Here is a 16,431-nt window from a genome sequence, read left to right on the forward strand (position 1 = left end):
TGATGGAAAGGCATTATGATTCCTGTAGGGGGCAAATAATACCATTTACCAAATGAATCACTGAAGAAAAGCTATAGTTAGAAACTGTCTACTGCAAAATAATGCACTCACTTGCTCACATAGCCTCAGTTTTACTGGCTGTATGCCGACACCATGCAATCATATAAATGGATCCTTCACCACTTTCAACATCTCCACGAAGTTACACTCAACAGTATAATCATGGTGAATGTAGAAATGGCTTCTATTACAAGCCTGGTATGATGTATGCGATGGAGTTGTTTATACAGACAAGGACGTAGAAGAGTGTTAATATGGGGGTGTGATGAGGGGGGTACATAATTAGATTTTTGCTGGTTGTTTTTAAGATTTCATACCACAACCTACTGTATTTTAAGTACTCAATACTCCAAAAAGGATTTGATTTTTTAGAGCTACACTGAACTATTGTGAGTATCTGTTAGAGCTACTGCTATAAATGTTTAGCAGTAATGTTTCCACAAAGCCCTAAACAATAATGCAACAGCCATTAGGATTTTAAATTTCACATAATAATAATCAAATACACTTCTAACAGAAAAACCCAGAATAAATGTATTGTAATTATGTAAAAAAAATCCATATTATTAGATCATACACACAAATCCACTTTGGAGGGGACATTGCTAACAGGTGCATAAATTCAGGTGTTTGTTGTGCTCTGTACACAGTCTTGACCTCAATCTCAGCTATCCTTTGTGATGAATCGGAATGCCATTGCCTTCTCGTTCCAGCTCACAAAGGCTCCTTAGCCTGGATGGGCACAAATGCCCAAAGACACACGCCCAAAGCCACAAAGGTGGGCCAAATCTACATTAATGGCCAAGGTTTTGAAATAGGTTGTGCAACAAGCTCATGGTCAGGTGTCCACTTTCTTTTGGGCATGAGGTGTAGCAGGCAGAAAAATGGTCATTTACATTTCACATGTTAGGCATTTAGCAGACGCTTGCTTGAATGTAATAAAGCAACTTAACAGTACTGTGACAGTATATTGTCTAAGCAATTGAGGGTTAAGGGCCTTGCTCAAGGGCCCAACAAATGCAACCCGGCAGTGGCGGGGCTTGAACCAGCGACATTTCCATTACTAGTCCAGTACCTTAACTGCTGAACTGCCTACAACTGTCATAACAGGAAATAATTCCACTAAATAGATAAAATCATGTATTTTGCTCACAAGCATTTAATTTTCAAGACACATTCAGTGCTTGTTCTCGCTGGGCTTCACTCCTTTTTCAAATATTTCATTTATCACTCAGCATGACAAGCATGAATAACATCATGAAAGAATGTGCATGCTAAATAAATGCAAAAAAAGATCCACCGAATCTCTGAACCCCCAGAGAAAACGAAGCTGCAGTCATGAGATCCAGAAGCTGTGGTGGCAAACAGAGTGCTTATTGACTGGCGTCCTTGGGCACGCATATGCTTGTGTGTGTGTGTGTGTGTGTGTGTGTGATAAATGTGGACGCAAAGTTCCGCTCGTGGTTCAGGAGGCACTGCCAAACTCAGTCCAGCAGAAACAAATGAATGGACGCTATAATGGACGAGGGGGCGGCAGAGGCTGGGCGCGATCCAGCAGGCGACACAGAACAGGGAAAAAAAGCCGTAGGCATTCTGTTTTTCCTTCTGTTCTGATCAATGCTAACTCTTCCATACATCAAACAGTAAATACCCACTGCTGCTCCAGCTATCAATCTGTCTGTATGTCGGTCTTATCCATGTTCCATCCATCCTCCTCACCCCGCTCTCCTCGTCGCTTTAACACACACAGTTTGTTCACTTTCACCCACGCACCTCTTTTACATAATTCAAATAGTGCATTTATCCATCTCTCTCCAACAGCCTCATCTCAGCCTCCCTCCCTCTCCAGTCCTGTCGCTCTTCTTCTATCTTCCACACTTTCATCCTCATCCAGGTCTATCTGTATTTTTTCACTCCCTTTGTGAGCAGTTCTCTTTTCTCTATTCTACACAACACCAAAACAACAAATCACCTTTTTTACAGAAATGTCATGAGTGATGTACAGATGGTGAAATTTTACATTAGTGATTTTAAAATAACTTCTAGACTTTAGACTAGTTGGTATAAAAACTGGAACCCTGAACGGTAAACTGGACATATCCAGGTTTAGATACAGATTTTTTTTTAAATATCAAGCTTATACTCCTAATATTCTGGGAGAGTTTGAAATTGAGAGTTGAAAGGCAATGTACAAAACCCACCTTGCAAAGAAAGTGCTGCAAATTATTATAAAAATGTACAGAAGTCCTGTGTCGACTGAACAAAGTGTCCACAGCTGTGAAAACTGTGTCACGGGCCGTGAAATGATTTTTTGCTGTAAAATTTAAAATGTAATGTTTGTGTTTAGTGATTTAACATTTTTCAGTTGTGTAGCGTTCAAGTGCCTCATGTTTACTGGTTAATCTGCACTATGAGGCGTCCTAGCAATCCTACGGCAATTCAGGTAGGAATCGGTTAGTCAAAATGTCCAAGATGTCGAAGTGTAAAGCAGCTCAAAACATGACTCAGGTAACTAAGTTTGGAAAACTCCCAACCAATTCTGTGGATGCAGAGGGGGGCGTTTCAAAACACTGACATTGTATTTGAGACAAAACATGTTCTAGGTTTACATTCAACCATTAAAGTGGGCTGTGCTGTGTAGTGTAGCTTCCATTTATTCTATCATTTAATTTATGTGTTATGTAATGACGGCCGTGAAATGTGGCACTTTTCTTTGAAATCTGTGAAATCTAGAGCCCTAGCTATACGACTTAAGGAGATCAGCAGGAACATGCAGCCAGTGTAAACTAAATAGGATGAGAGTAGCTTGATCAGACTTTCTTTCCCTGGGAGAAACACAAGTTAGATAAAGTTGCCCCCCCTCCCCCACTTCTCACAAAAGTTCAAGATGTTTAAGAATTTGCGAAAGTTAAAAATAGAGTTAAACAGAAGAAGAACAGAGTTAAATGATGCACGGTAAACATCAGCTTCCTCTTCTTTCAGTTGTCATATTTTCAGGCCAGCAGATTCGATGCTCAGCAGTGTGTGAGACTGATGAAATCCTGTGTAAGACTGTGACTGAACGACAGGGAAATATTTGAATAGTAACATGAGGTTATGAGGTGTATTGGTTGAAACCTGCTGGTCGGGACCTGCACCTGAGTACTTGTTTGTAAAGAGAAAACAGAAGATAATCATTTCCAGCACTGCTTGTTTTGTGGAGATGAGAGAAAACTAGTGTACCTGAGGAAACCTGTACAGACACAGAAATGACTCGCAAAACTTCTGTGTCCATGATGCCTTCATACACATGCACAGCACACACACAGATCGAACCTGCTTTATTACTGTTACTTTCCTCAACCTAAAGCTTCCTGCTAGGACCATTATGCTTATCTAATAGATGACCGGCTTCTACTACGTACTGAACTTTTACTGTGTTCAATACTGTATGAGAGCACTGAGCTGAACTTTTATGGCTGTACTGGCTCTGTTCAGGCTTTGACCACTATGATTAGCAGAATGGCAGATTGATGTCTGTACTACTAGTGATTCAAAGACAGCTGAGCTGAAGAGAGAGAGAGAGAGAGAGAGAGAGAGAGAGAGAGAGAGAGAGAGAGAGAGAGAGAGAGAGAGAGAGAGGGAATTGTAAATTACTACATTGGGAGAGAAGTGTGCAAAATGAAAGGATGCAAAAAATTGTAGTGGGTATGGGGCCCATCTCAAACAAGAACAAACCCTAAACAATACCCTACTCCATCAAAATGCTTTACACACCTATTAACGTTCTTATTTTTTGAGTTGCCAGTCCACCTACTGGCACATTTTTGGGGTTGTAGAAAGAAGAACCTGGAGAAAACAAATGCAGACAGTAAGACACCATGCCAAACACACGACAGCTGGATTAAGCTGAAACTGATAGTAGTACTACCCTCTTAAATAAATTAGCTTTTAAAGAGGATTTTTTTTTTATTTAAAAATAAAAAGAATTCCTCCAGACACAGCCTGAGGTCCACCACATGGTTTTTCCAATATCAGTCTTGCAAATTTGTGAGCTTTCTTCCACACAACACACCTGATCCAATTTGTAAAGAACCAGGGAGCCAGAAGAGAAACATCTTCATGGTAGTAAACCCTGAGGACTGACACCGAAAACCTTTATATAATAAATACAGAAGCTGCTGGAAAAATGTTTTGAAACATAAAAGCTTTTGTTACAAGGCAGGCAGAAACAGTACCAGACCTGTACCCACTGAAGCACAGCTTAAACATTTATCCTACAAATGGAAATCATAGTGTCATGGTGCTCAGTTTTTATAATAATGTAACTAATCCAACACAATCTTGATTATTATTATTTATTGAGCTCTGTGACCTTGAAAAAGAAGCAACATGTAATGTATGTAATAAACATGTAGTATAATATTTGAACAAAAGTATTAGGACACACCTTCTAGTTTTTGAATTTATATATTTTAGCCACAACAAAACGTAATAAATCAATTATATAAAGGAAAGGTGCTCAGGTGGTGCAGGGGTCTAATCCCAACACCAATAAGTTTGAATCTCAGCTGTGCTATCAACCGGCCGGGAACCTACGCAGACACGAATGACTCTGTGTCTTTAGGGGAAGCAAATGGTCAAGCAAGGGTTCCTCTTTGTTGCTGTAATTACAGCCTCTGTGGACTGATGGAGGCGCCTGCACAAGGGGCGGTTGATTGTGAATGACAGTGCGTGACTTTTCTACATGATACTGCGCTCTGTGAGACCCCGTCTTTGGCAGGTGAAAAGGAACAGTCGGCCCGTATGTGTGTTCAGGGGGCGTGAAAAAGTCTGCAGCAGCAGCAGGAGAAAGGTTGCAATCAGGAGGAATTGGATATAATTATACTGGGAAGAAAAAAGAACGAAAAAATAATGAATAAATAATTTAATAATGTATGTTTTGCTGAAAAGGGTTTAATTTTGTTTTCAGTTACTCTAGAATATAGTACTCAAACTTTTGTGAAAGACCAGCTGTCCTTTAAAGTCTCATTAAGCATCAGTGAAGCTTAAGTTCAATCCTACTGATCACGTTTATTGATGAACCATTTAATTAGGACAGAAAACAGTTTGGTGAAATGAGCTCAGCGGGTCCAGTTATTAAAACATTCTCACTCTGTCTATTTTGATACAAATCCTGGCTCTTTTTCGGTTGCTATGGCAACCTTTCCTGCTACCTCACATTTGACTTACGGAAATACATCGCTGAATGGAGACGTGAGGGTGGATGACAACCCGAACCTGTTACAGTCCATCGCAATTACAAAAACGACATGGAAAGTCTAAAAACGGGTACAAGACTTTTTATTGTGCTGCGCTGGTCCAGTGGTTCAGAGTCATTATGTCTGAGTGCTGCGTAAGTGCTTCTACTGTCAGCCAAGACAACGATCAGATAAGCCATGTAACACGCTCATCAAAGCCCCCGACATATCTATTTCATTAGTGTAAAACAACAGAAGGAGAAATCACCATGAACAATGTTTCAGAAATGATCAAGCTTCTGATATTTCTCGTGTGTGAGTGTGATGCTCTCGTACAGAAGCAGTGTGAGAGTATGTGCAGAGGAGTGGGTGGGAGTGTGTCCGTGTGTGACTGAGTGAACGTGTGTTCATGTGTGAGCGAGTGAACGCGTGTGTGTGTGTGTGTGTGTTCACTCTTTCATTCTGAATGTAAATCTGATGTCAGGCTGCGAGTTGAAGATGGAGTGTGTGGGTGGTAACGGCTCCCAGCTTTACTCCGTTAGAGACCGAGCGAGAAAGATAAAAGAACTGAAACAGATTTACACAAGGAATGAAATTTCTTTGCTGTTGTATCTATTAGATTTAACTGAACAGACTAAACATATGAAGAAACACTATATAACCAAAAGTATGTGGACACCGGAAAAATAAGCATGTTGGAAATCCATGGGTCTGTGTGGCACTACAAGCCTCCACTCTTCTGGAAAGGCTTTCCATGAGATATTGGAGGGTGTCTGTGGGAATTGGCTTGTGCACATTTAGTCAAAAGAGCTTTTAAAAGGCCAGGCACAGATGTTGATCGAGAACACCTGGCTCAGGTCAGGACACTGTATAGGGCATTGGAATTCCTTCAAACAAAAATAGCTTAACTATGGGTCTGTCCGAAAACCTAGTGAGCTCTTTACATAGACGCATTTTACGTCATCCTCCACACTCCAGACAAAAAGGCTGTCCGAATTCTTAGATACCTTAAAATGCTGCCTACTAAGGTGCTTTATTTCAAAGTGATAATCTGACTGAATACCAAGGTAGCATCTAATGCTTCCTTAGTGGTGAAGGCAATCCCAGGATTCAGTGCAGCACAACAGAGAGGGACCTTCCATAGACTGTTGCCACACTGTTAGGTATACACAATTAATTGTATACAAATGTCAGATGAGGCTAAAATACATGAACTAATTAGTATGGATGTCCACTTATTTTTAGACATGTCGTGCAGCTACCAGAAAAAAAAAGATTTGCTGTAACCTCTCTGCTGCACTTTTAAGCCATTTGACAATAGAAATCTGATAGTAACGAGTTTGTGTGTGTGCCACTGGTAATATGGTGGCACTGGTACAAGCCATTAACAAAATATTTTAGAAAGATTTCACTGCAGAGTTGAAAACATCCAGCCAGCAGCCTCCTGTTGTTTAGAATGTAGCACTGATACAGCAATTGAAGAGAAACACACATTGTGTAAACAGTGCACAGTGTTCACATCCTCTGATTATTCCACACTGGTCTGCAATGTTCACAATCCTGGACTGACCCACATGAATAAAAGAACAACGTTCCACCTGAGATTTATTCCCACTAGTCCTCCTGAAACGAACTTTCACCCAGGAAGGTAAACGCTAACACTTTAAGCCATTGCTCACAGGAGTATAAAATCAATTACATACAGTAAATGTTATGCTTTCAGCTACAGTAGGAAAAACAGAAGCCTTTATCTGTTCCATGATGACTGTTTCCTGTGCACAAAGTGAGAGCTATAAACATGTGGTTTGATGAATTTAGTGTGAAAAAACTACAGCTGTCTATACAAAGCCCTGACCTTACTGGGATGCTCTTATAATTATTGGCCACAAATGCCTACAGACAAGACTCCCAAATATTCAGAAAAGTCTCACAAGAACCATTTTAAATACTACACCTACCTACACCTACACCTACAAGATGCACTTTGTGTCTATACAGTTATTGGCCATAGCATGAAAAGAACCCCACCAACAAATACTTTTTGTGTGGTGAACCATTGTAAGCACTGCAATGACACTACCATGGTAACATGACATGTTTGTGGTGTGTGTGTGTGTGTGTGAGTATGTGTGTAAGCCATGCCACAATATTGCAGAATAATAATTATATTGCATGTATTTTCCAAAGTCACACACATTTCACATCTATTTTCTTCTTAGAAAACCCCCAACCTATACAAATAAATATGTAAAAATGTCTTTTTTGACAGAAAAAAAGCAGTGGCCAAAACTAAAAACCCCACACTGCCATGAGCCATAACCCACGAGTGCTTACTGTACAACCATGTAAAGTTTACTGTCTGTGCTCTAAGCTGTTCAGGTAACAAAGGGCATAAGTTCAGAAGTCTCCAATAAATGGACCAAAATAAGATGAGATGATGAGATCAGACACTGTTATTGGTCAACCGGTTAACAGCACCACTATTTACTGCAACATATAAACCATGAGCAAACTAAATGACAGTGACTGAATGAGAAATGAGGCGTGATAAACGTATACCGGAACTGGTAAATATGGGATTTACTTCCTACCTACAGCTGAACTCGTGCTGACGTAACAGAATTCCTCAGTCCTTTAAAACAACTGCTGTGGTGCTTCTCAGCTTCTGTGAGCCCATGAGAAACGAACAGTGATGCTGAGTTTCGTGATTTTACTTCAGGTTTCTTGGTGTCCGTTTGAGTTTTTATTCCAGGTTTTATTCCCGTTACATTCCGTGAGTGTCCTGTTGTGGACGAGAGATCTGCTCGACATGTTTCACTGTGATCACGGCTGGGTGTGTTTGTGTGCAACAAATTACAAGGCATCAGTTCAAGAACAGTTCATCAATAAAAGACTAAATAGATGCTTAAGTGCTATTAATAAATGATTCATCCATTCTTCACTGAGGATTCGTCATGCACTACTTATAACAGCTCACAAACAATTTATGTTTTGAATAAAGCAGCTAAATTTCTTACTGAACCTGAGTCTACGAGTTTAAAGTGTGAATAAAACACGGACGCAATTAGTAAGGCATAAGCTTCATGATTATAGTAAACATAGAAGATTGATTAAAAGGTAAGGTACTTTAATTATGTTAGGAATATGATTAGTACAAATGGTAGGTAGTATTTAGTAACATATTTAAAGCCTGTAAATAATTATACAAGTTCTCATTGATTCCAGAAGAGTTTGTAAACGGTGTGAATTTTAGAAGGTGTGCGACTCAGTCCTCCATTCACAGCCCTCTGTTTGTGGCATACTCAACTCCCTCCTGCTCTCTTGCTGGCGAGCCCTTTCACCAATCTCGAGCCGCGCCACACTCATTCCACTGTTTCCTCGGTAACCTACACACAGTCTGTAACAAAATTCTCTCATGTTTTAACCTTGGATTGATATTTTTAGTCTGCGCCAAGGTTTTACAAGATCTCTGTATTAAAAGGACTCAAATAAAGAAGCTTCGCTTTCTGTTCTAACTGCACAGCAGCCTAAGCAAGGTTAGCTAACAAAAGCAAACATGAGTCGGGTACATTAAAACAGCTAAAAAATCCTAAATTTAAATATCATGATGCACTAAAAAAATAAACCATCTAAAATAAATAAATAAACAACAATTAAGTGAGAGAAAAAAACCCTGAAACAATCACCTCAATACTGCTATATCACAACTGCACTTTTTGTTGGTTAACATTAATTAAGAAATGCTTACTTGTTTTTTTGTTGTATATTTTTTATATCTGGCACTACTATTAAAATTACAAAAACTGAAAGTAAATCTAAAAGTACTAAAAAACTAGAAACTAAACCTCCAAGACTGAGACAGAAACACTTGGCAAACTTTGGAGAATTTGATCTTTGAGAACAAATGTATCTGAACTGAAAATTAAATCCACTATAGGATAAAAAAAAATAATAATATAATAAACTAAAATAAAACCAGCTTCCTAAAAATATTTTTAAGACTAAAAAATAAACAATTTTAAAATTTAGACCTGAATTAATAACCAACTAGAATTAAACAAGACGAATACTATTATTAATCCACATTTTTACTCTCCTACATTAATCCAGAAGTTTTTACTTGTGGACTGACAGCTCTAAACAGACATTTTCTACGAACAAACCTAAACCTCAAAATAAACACTAAAATAATCAATACTAAACACAACTACATTTTTAAAATCAGTATAACGGTATAGATGTAAGGCAGAAGGAACACAGCAGAGTTTGCGATGCACTATTGAAATGACAGCATCAGTGCGGACTGACTCGAGCTCCTGGCGTCAATCTGAGCACACGCTGCTCCGAAGATAAAACACTCCTTAAATCCCAAAAGCCTCCCAGGCGGTGCAGGATGCCACTCGGCTACAATTCAACACCACTGTGTGAACATCACTGTTTGATGATTTAATAACCTTACAGAGAGCCGGTAGAACGAGCAATACTTTGGAAAGCAATCCAGATTAGGTGGACTGACGTCGAAAGCTTGCTGTCCTCCAGAGATCGAGATTACTGGTGCACGAGTCTGTAGATCCTTCGCTTAGAGTCCGGAGTAATAAAACGATCATTTCCAGCAGATACTCGGATGGTACAGATACGGATGAAAATGAACCAGTCGTATCTTTCCCAGTGCTGTTGCCTCTGTGTTTCGTGTGCTGTGTCAGTGCTGTGAGAGAGGGGCAGTGGGTGGGGAAGATCAGATGGAGGGACGGTGGTACTTTATAAAGCATGGGGTGAATTTCTCTCTCTCTCTCTCTCTCTCTCTCTCTCTCTCTCTCACTTGTATTCTGTCTCTCACATTTCCTCTGATTTACTCAGACACTCTCTCATTCTCATTTACACACAGTCCAGGACTGCCTACATACACAGACAAAAAAGGAAAATCTGCTTTGTTTCAAATGTCCATCTTAACTGAGAGAAAAAAAACCTGAATTTTTTTTATTATTTTAACAAAAAAATGTATGGTTATTATTTCGTTAAGTTATAATTATAAACGTGCTAATGTTTATTATTATTATTATTATTATTATTGACAATGGTCTATTATGCTCAGCTAGAATCTCAGCAGTGATATCAGCCAGCCAGACGTCTACACAGACATGACTGTCTATGTCTAAGGGGGGATGCCCAAGGTCCTGCAATGGATTGGTGACCTGCCCAGGGTAATCCTGCCTTGATCCCAAAATTTCCTGGTCGAACTTGATCCACCACAACCAGGATAAAGTGGTTAATCAAAATGAAAGAAATGAATTCCTGCTGTTCATGCAAGTTCAACAAATTGGCAACATTTTTAATACAGCCAGTCTGACCATTTACAATTTTATCAGTTTTTTTAATATTGGTACAGGTAATAAATCTTCATCTAGAAGATATATCAGGTCTTTTAGATAACTTTAGGTCCTATTTATAATATCATATTTTCTTTTAACTTTACAAGATTAAATAGCATTTTATATTAAAAAAACTTCTCATGAACACTATAAACACTTGATAAACAACACTGATTCATTTATTAAAATAATCACTTTAAATAATGACTAATTAATGAATTCAAAAGAATGATTCACTAGTGAATCAGACATCTCTATACACAAAACGACATGCAGTTCATGTATGAAAACGCCCTAGCTGTTAGCGGATCTTTACACAGTCAGGTTATGTGTGGGAGGAATGCGAGTATCAACACAATCCCACACACTCTCTCTTGTGCCCCCCTCCCCACACACACACACACCACTTTTATTTTTGCTTAAAAAAAAAAAAAAGAGCTATTCTAAGAAAAAAAAAAGTTGTTTTCTAAGGCATCTCCTGTTGTCTAACGTGAATTACAAATATATTGTCTGGCCCTTTAAGAATGTTAAGTGTACTATAGGGAGCAGGGAGCGAGTGTGTAGGGAAGATGTTGGAATGACACGGTTTCCGGCTGAGCTTGTGTGACATTAAAAGTAAAACCCCGTTAAAGTAAACCCCTCGTTAACCCCCCACCCCCCCATGTTTGGACTTTATACATTATTTTATGTATATGTCGCCACAACATTAACATTTACATTAATATTTTCTTTTACTGTATAGAACTCAGTTCTGTAATACAGGCAGAACTAATCGTTCATGTTACTGTGTAACTATTACAACATTTAATGCATTTTAATCAGCGTTCTTCTTCATGCACTTTATTATTATTTAACAGCTTTATTTGCTGTTTAATTGCTGTTTGCTCCTTGTTTACTGCAGAGTTAGTTCATGCAATTTAATAATGTTTGGTTGTTTATTGGCCGACAACAAGAAATACTATAATAGAAGATAAATAAATAAATGACGTGTCGGACGTCGGGCGATCGTCCAGTATAAACTAACACAACCACGTACAACATCCGGTACAGAAATCACTCCCCATAATGTTTGTTTTTACAGATAGAGCAAATATATGCACATCACATATACAAACACAAGAGTCAGAACAACAGGAGACGCACCGTTACGTTATTATTACTTTCTCAACACTTAATGTGAAGTAAATACGTGCATGTCAGCGCGTGCATGCGCTTGTGTTGGTTTTTGAAACGAATAACGACTCGTTTTCTTGTTTTTTAACTTTGGGATTTGAAGTGAAAAACGAATGAAGGTACACGGAGCTGGAACCTTTTATCTGGACTTGTTTTCGGCATTCTCTACAGAATACATTATTCTGCTGCTCATCTGACACTTTGAATTCGAACCATCTCCAAATAATTACAAAATTAGTCATTATTTTTCTTTTTAGTAAACAGCTCCTCTTCGATAGCTTCTGTCATGTCTTTATCCGTCTCCATGCTATCGCTGCCTGCAGGAATTACTGGTGAAGCGGTGGGGAGGGGCGAGTTGTGTTCAGTGAGGGAGAGAGGCGGGGCAGGTGAGGGAGAGGGGCGGGGCAGGTGAACATGTGCAGAGACAAACTAGGAGAAGAGAAAGACGAACTGTCGGATCTAACTGGAACGCAACATTTATATCGATATATGCGATATTGTCTTATCTTATATCGCGTATGAAAATATATCGATATTTTTAAAATATCGATATATCGCCCAGCCCTATGCAGCACTGTCATAATTAGAGAATAAAGCTTCACTTACTAGCCCAAGAAAGTACACTAAGCTGCTGTTTGTAGGCACATATTTACACAATACTTTTTATGTGTAATCCTGATACCTAAAATACATGAAAGTGCCCAGTGTAAACAAAGTGTAAACAAATGTATCTGAGTCCAGTTGTAAAAAGTGTGAAACTGTTTTATAAATGTGCCACCAAACACATTTACAGTAAATTAGTTCCCACTGGTCCCTCACCGTCTCTTCCTCTCTTATCATTTTCATTCTGTAGCTGATCCACCTCCTCAGTTCCTCCTCTCTTTTTCCTCCGACCGTCTGCATCTGCTCTGTAATTATTTCCATGGTTACCATTAGAGATGTGGGATTACGCTAGGGTACAAATGTTTCTATGCTTTTTTCTTTTGACTTTTTCACTTGTTCTGTCTGAGTGTCTCGTTAGCATACAATTATTCACCCACATCTAAGAAAAGTCATTCAAACTACAACTTCTTTTCTCTCTCTCTCTCTCTCTCTCTCTCTCTCTCTCTCTCTCTCTCGCTCTCTCTCTCTCTCTCTCGCTCTCTCTCTCTCTCTCTTAGAATTGGAGGTTTAGTTTTTAACAGCAGGTAGATTAATAAGGAATGAATTCTCATTTCATTCTACATTTGGTAAGCACACTTCAGAAATAAATGATTGTATGCAAAAGCCCACAGTGCTAAAGACTGAAGAAAAACTTCAACTAAAAGTGCTGATGTAACTGAAAAATTAAAAGATGCAAATGAGATACAGTGAATGCTAATGGAAAGATTTCATCCATTAAAAACGTGAAAACATGAGCTTTATTCTGCAAAATTTCCTTCGAAACAGAAATATACAAATCAGTTCATCCTTAAAATGCAGTCACAGATCAGTTCTAGATCTACAACATACAGTCACAGATCAGTTCTAGATCTACAACATGCAGTCACAGATCAGTTCTAGATCTACAACATGCAGTCACAGATCAGTTCTAGATCTACAACATGCAGTCACAGATCAGTTCTAGATCTACAACATGCAGTCACAGATCAGTTCTAGACCTACAACATGCAGTCACAGATCAGTTCTAGATCTACAACATGCAGTCACAGATCAGTTCTAGATCTACAACATGCAGTCACAGATCAGTTCTAGATCTACAACATACAGTCACAGATCAGTTCTAGATCTACAACATGCAGTCACAGATCAGTTCTAGATCTACAACATGCAGTCACAGATCAGTTCTAGATCTACAACATGCAGTCACAGATCAGTTCTAGATCTACAACATGCAGTCACAGATCAGTTCTAGATCTACAACATGCAGTCACAGATCAGTTTTCATCCTCAAAATGCAGTCACAGATCAGTTTTATATCTACAAAATGCAGTCACAGATCAGTTCTAGATCTACAACATGCAGTCACAGATCAGTTTTCATCCTCAAAATGCAGTCACAGATCAGTTTTATATCTACAAAATGCAGTCACAGATCAGTTAACATCCTCAAAATGCAGTCACAGATCAGTTTACATCGTCACAGATCAGTTTTATATCTACGAAATGCAGTCACAGATCGGTCTTCATCTTCAAAATGCAGTCACAGATCAGTTCTAGATCTACAACATGCAGTCACAGATCAGTTTTCATCCTCAAAATGCAGTCACAGATCAGTTTTATATCTACAAAATGCAGTCACAGATCGGTCTTCATCTTCAAAATGCAGTCACAAAGTATGAACGAAGTATATTCTTAAAGCTAAAGCAATTTCCTGATGTACAGATTTTGCTGTAGCTCTAACCACACTGATATAACTGATACATGCAGCTTCCTTCATCTTTCATTTAAAACTCAGTGGGTCACAAACAACATCTGTTCTAAAAACTGAGGGTTCGATAAAGCATCATCCCAGAAACAATTCCAGTTAATGTTATTTCTGATTTTCTCTCTTTGCGGTTTCTGTAAAAATAAGATTTCATACTGATGACCACACAGATAAAAACATGCTAATGCGACCACATTCTGTTTAAAATAAACATCAATTTTGACTACGACAAATCACTGTGTTTAAACCAGCTTAAAATCCACAGTAAAAACAATCATGCCAAATACTTCTAAATGTGCAGAATTAAATATAAAATGCAGGTCAATCAATAATAAGTTAACATGTTTATAAATGCATTTCTTTTTTAAACAGGGAACTGCTGGAGTAGCACAATAGTGCAGATGGAACAGTGGGTGCCACACAGTAAGAGTTTAAACCTCGCCTTTGGTCACTGGAGTTTAACATGTTTTTTATATGTCCACATGGATTTTTTTCTTTTGTCTTCAGTTTCCTTCCACCTTGTAAAAACATACAAATGTAAACTGGCTAAACTCTGTTCGTCTGTCCTGATCACTTTTCTTGGTGGTGCAGGAGCCACCATGAACCCTTGCCAAGATAAAACAGCTTATAAAAAGAAAGAAAGAAATTATAAAACACAAATCTTTGAGAATAATAACAGCTTAGAAATGTGGAATTAAACAAAACTGTATTTTTGTTGTGGTCGAAAATTCTGAATACAAGCCATATTTAGGAACTGAAAATGAAATGAAATGGTGCAGATGGCAGACTGATTAGGGTTGCCAAATTTGCACAGCAAGTCTGTCTCATCCCCCAGCCCACCCCAAAAAGATAGGCAAATTTAAAGCTACATCCTTTCCCTTAATCTGACCTACTTACTAAATAATCAAATTTATAATTGAATCACAAGCTATGATCAACTTCACCCACTAGTATGAATGTTGCATCAGAATGGTTGGCACACAGGACCCATGTTCTAGAGTCACTGTCTGTAAGGTTATTAGCATGTTCTCTTTGTATTTTTATTGGTGCTCCGTGTACTCCAGTTTCTTCCTGCCTTCCAAATTTTGACTCCTCTAAAATGGCCCAAGTGTGGATGCTTGAGTGAACAGTTGAGTAATTGATGCTCCCCTTAAACAGCATTTCACTGACACATTGGTCGGCACTTTGTACATCAACTAAAACTGCAACACAAGGGCACATTTTAACCCAAAGTGCTGATGTTAGTGATTCTGAATGTAAGCTATGCAAACCAGAAAATGTCCAAGGGTCATTTCACTCATGGTTAACCATATATGAAGGTGAAATATTCATCAAATATCTTTTAATTTTTTCAGTTTTAACCAGTAGAAACTGAACTCCTCCTTGAAAATTCCTAGCATCCACCTCCTTTTTGTTTTTCTAAATACATGGAGGCATCAAACTCCAGTCCAACAGTTTCCCTTCCTTCATCATTCAATTAAAAAAACATATAATATTTCTTACTCATGCAGTGTCATCCAGCAGCTATCATCGGACTGATCACAACCAACAGATCCAGCTCATTCCCTCAACCACAGTTTCAACTCAGCAGCCACACAACATCTGTTCAGGGGAACTGGGAATTACACAGACTACACACAGCAATCTACAAAGGCTTCTACAATCACAACTCATGTTACTGATGCTAATTCCAGGTTTCAGAGTAAACCAGTAAGAAAATACAATTTCAGACCACGTTCAATAGTGATAGCATGGAATTGAATTAAATGAATATAAAATGAAGGCATCTGTATTTCCAATGTTCATATAATGAGCTCCATTACGCAGCTCTGCAGGAATATGTGATTCGGATTAAGCAGAGCTGGCACGTCCATACCAGTGAACAAGGAGATTAGATAGAGTGGCACTGAAGCCAGGGCTCCAAATGAAACAGATCAATTCTGGCACCCGCTAGGAATTCAATCTGAGAATGTTATATTACTAAGTTATCTGGTGGAGCCTTATAGGCACCCAGGATGGCTAAAGAATATTTACAGAATAATCAGATCAGTGCAAGAAATCAGATTTGGCATTAATGTGATCATCAGATTTACATGTACTGAGATAATCTAATTAGGGGTAAACTGAGTCCACATGAGTCAGTTAGTCATTTTCATTTCTTAAACAGAACTGGGGGTAACTGTAGTAAAGCTGTTAAGTTTTTA

The 16,431-nt window shown here is 38.6% G+C and overlaps 1 protein-coding gene across 8 annotated transcripts in view; it reads right to left on the reverse strand.

Annotated features, from left to right (window-relative positions):
• Nucleotides 1–16,431, reverse strand: part of syngap1b (synaptic Ras GTPase activating protein 1b) — an 86,930-nt gene that overhangs the window by 34,558 nt on the left and 35,941 nt on the right. The window contains exon 1 of one of the 8 annotated variants that reach the window (XM_062986108.1): nucleotides 7,871–8,135. The exons of the other annotated variants lie outside the window; for them this stretch is intronic. The gene's annotated coding sequence lies outside the window, so the exon portion shown is untranslated. Of the gene's footprint in view, nucleotides 1–7,870; nucleotides 8,136–16,431 lie in introns of those variants that run through there. 8 annotated transcript variants of the gene reach the window in all.

Source organism: Trichomycterus rosablanca, chromosome 23 (assembly GCF_030014385.1).
Source record: "Trichomycterus rosablanca isolate fTriRos1 chromosome 23, fTriRos1.hap1, whole genome shotgun sequence".
Taxonomy (NCBI): Eukaryota; Metazoa; Chordata; class Actinopteri; order Siluriformes; family Trichomycteridae; genus Trichomycterus; species Trichomycterus rosablanca.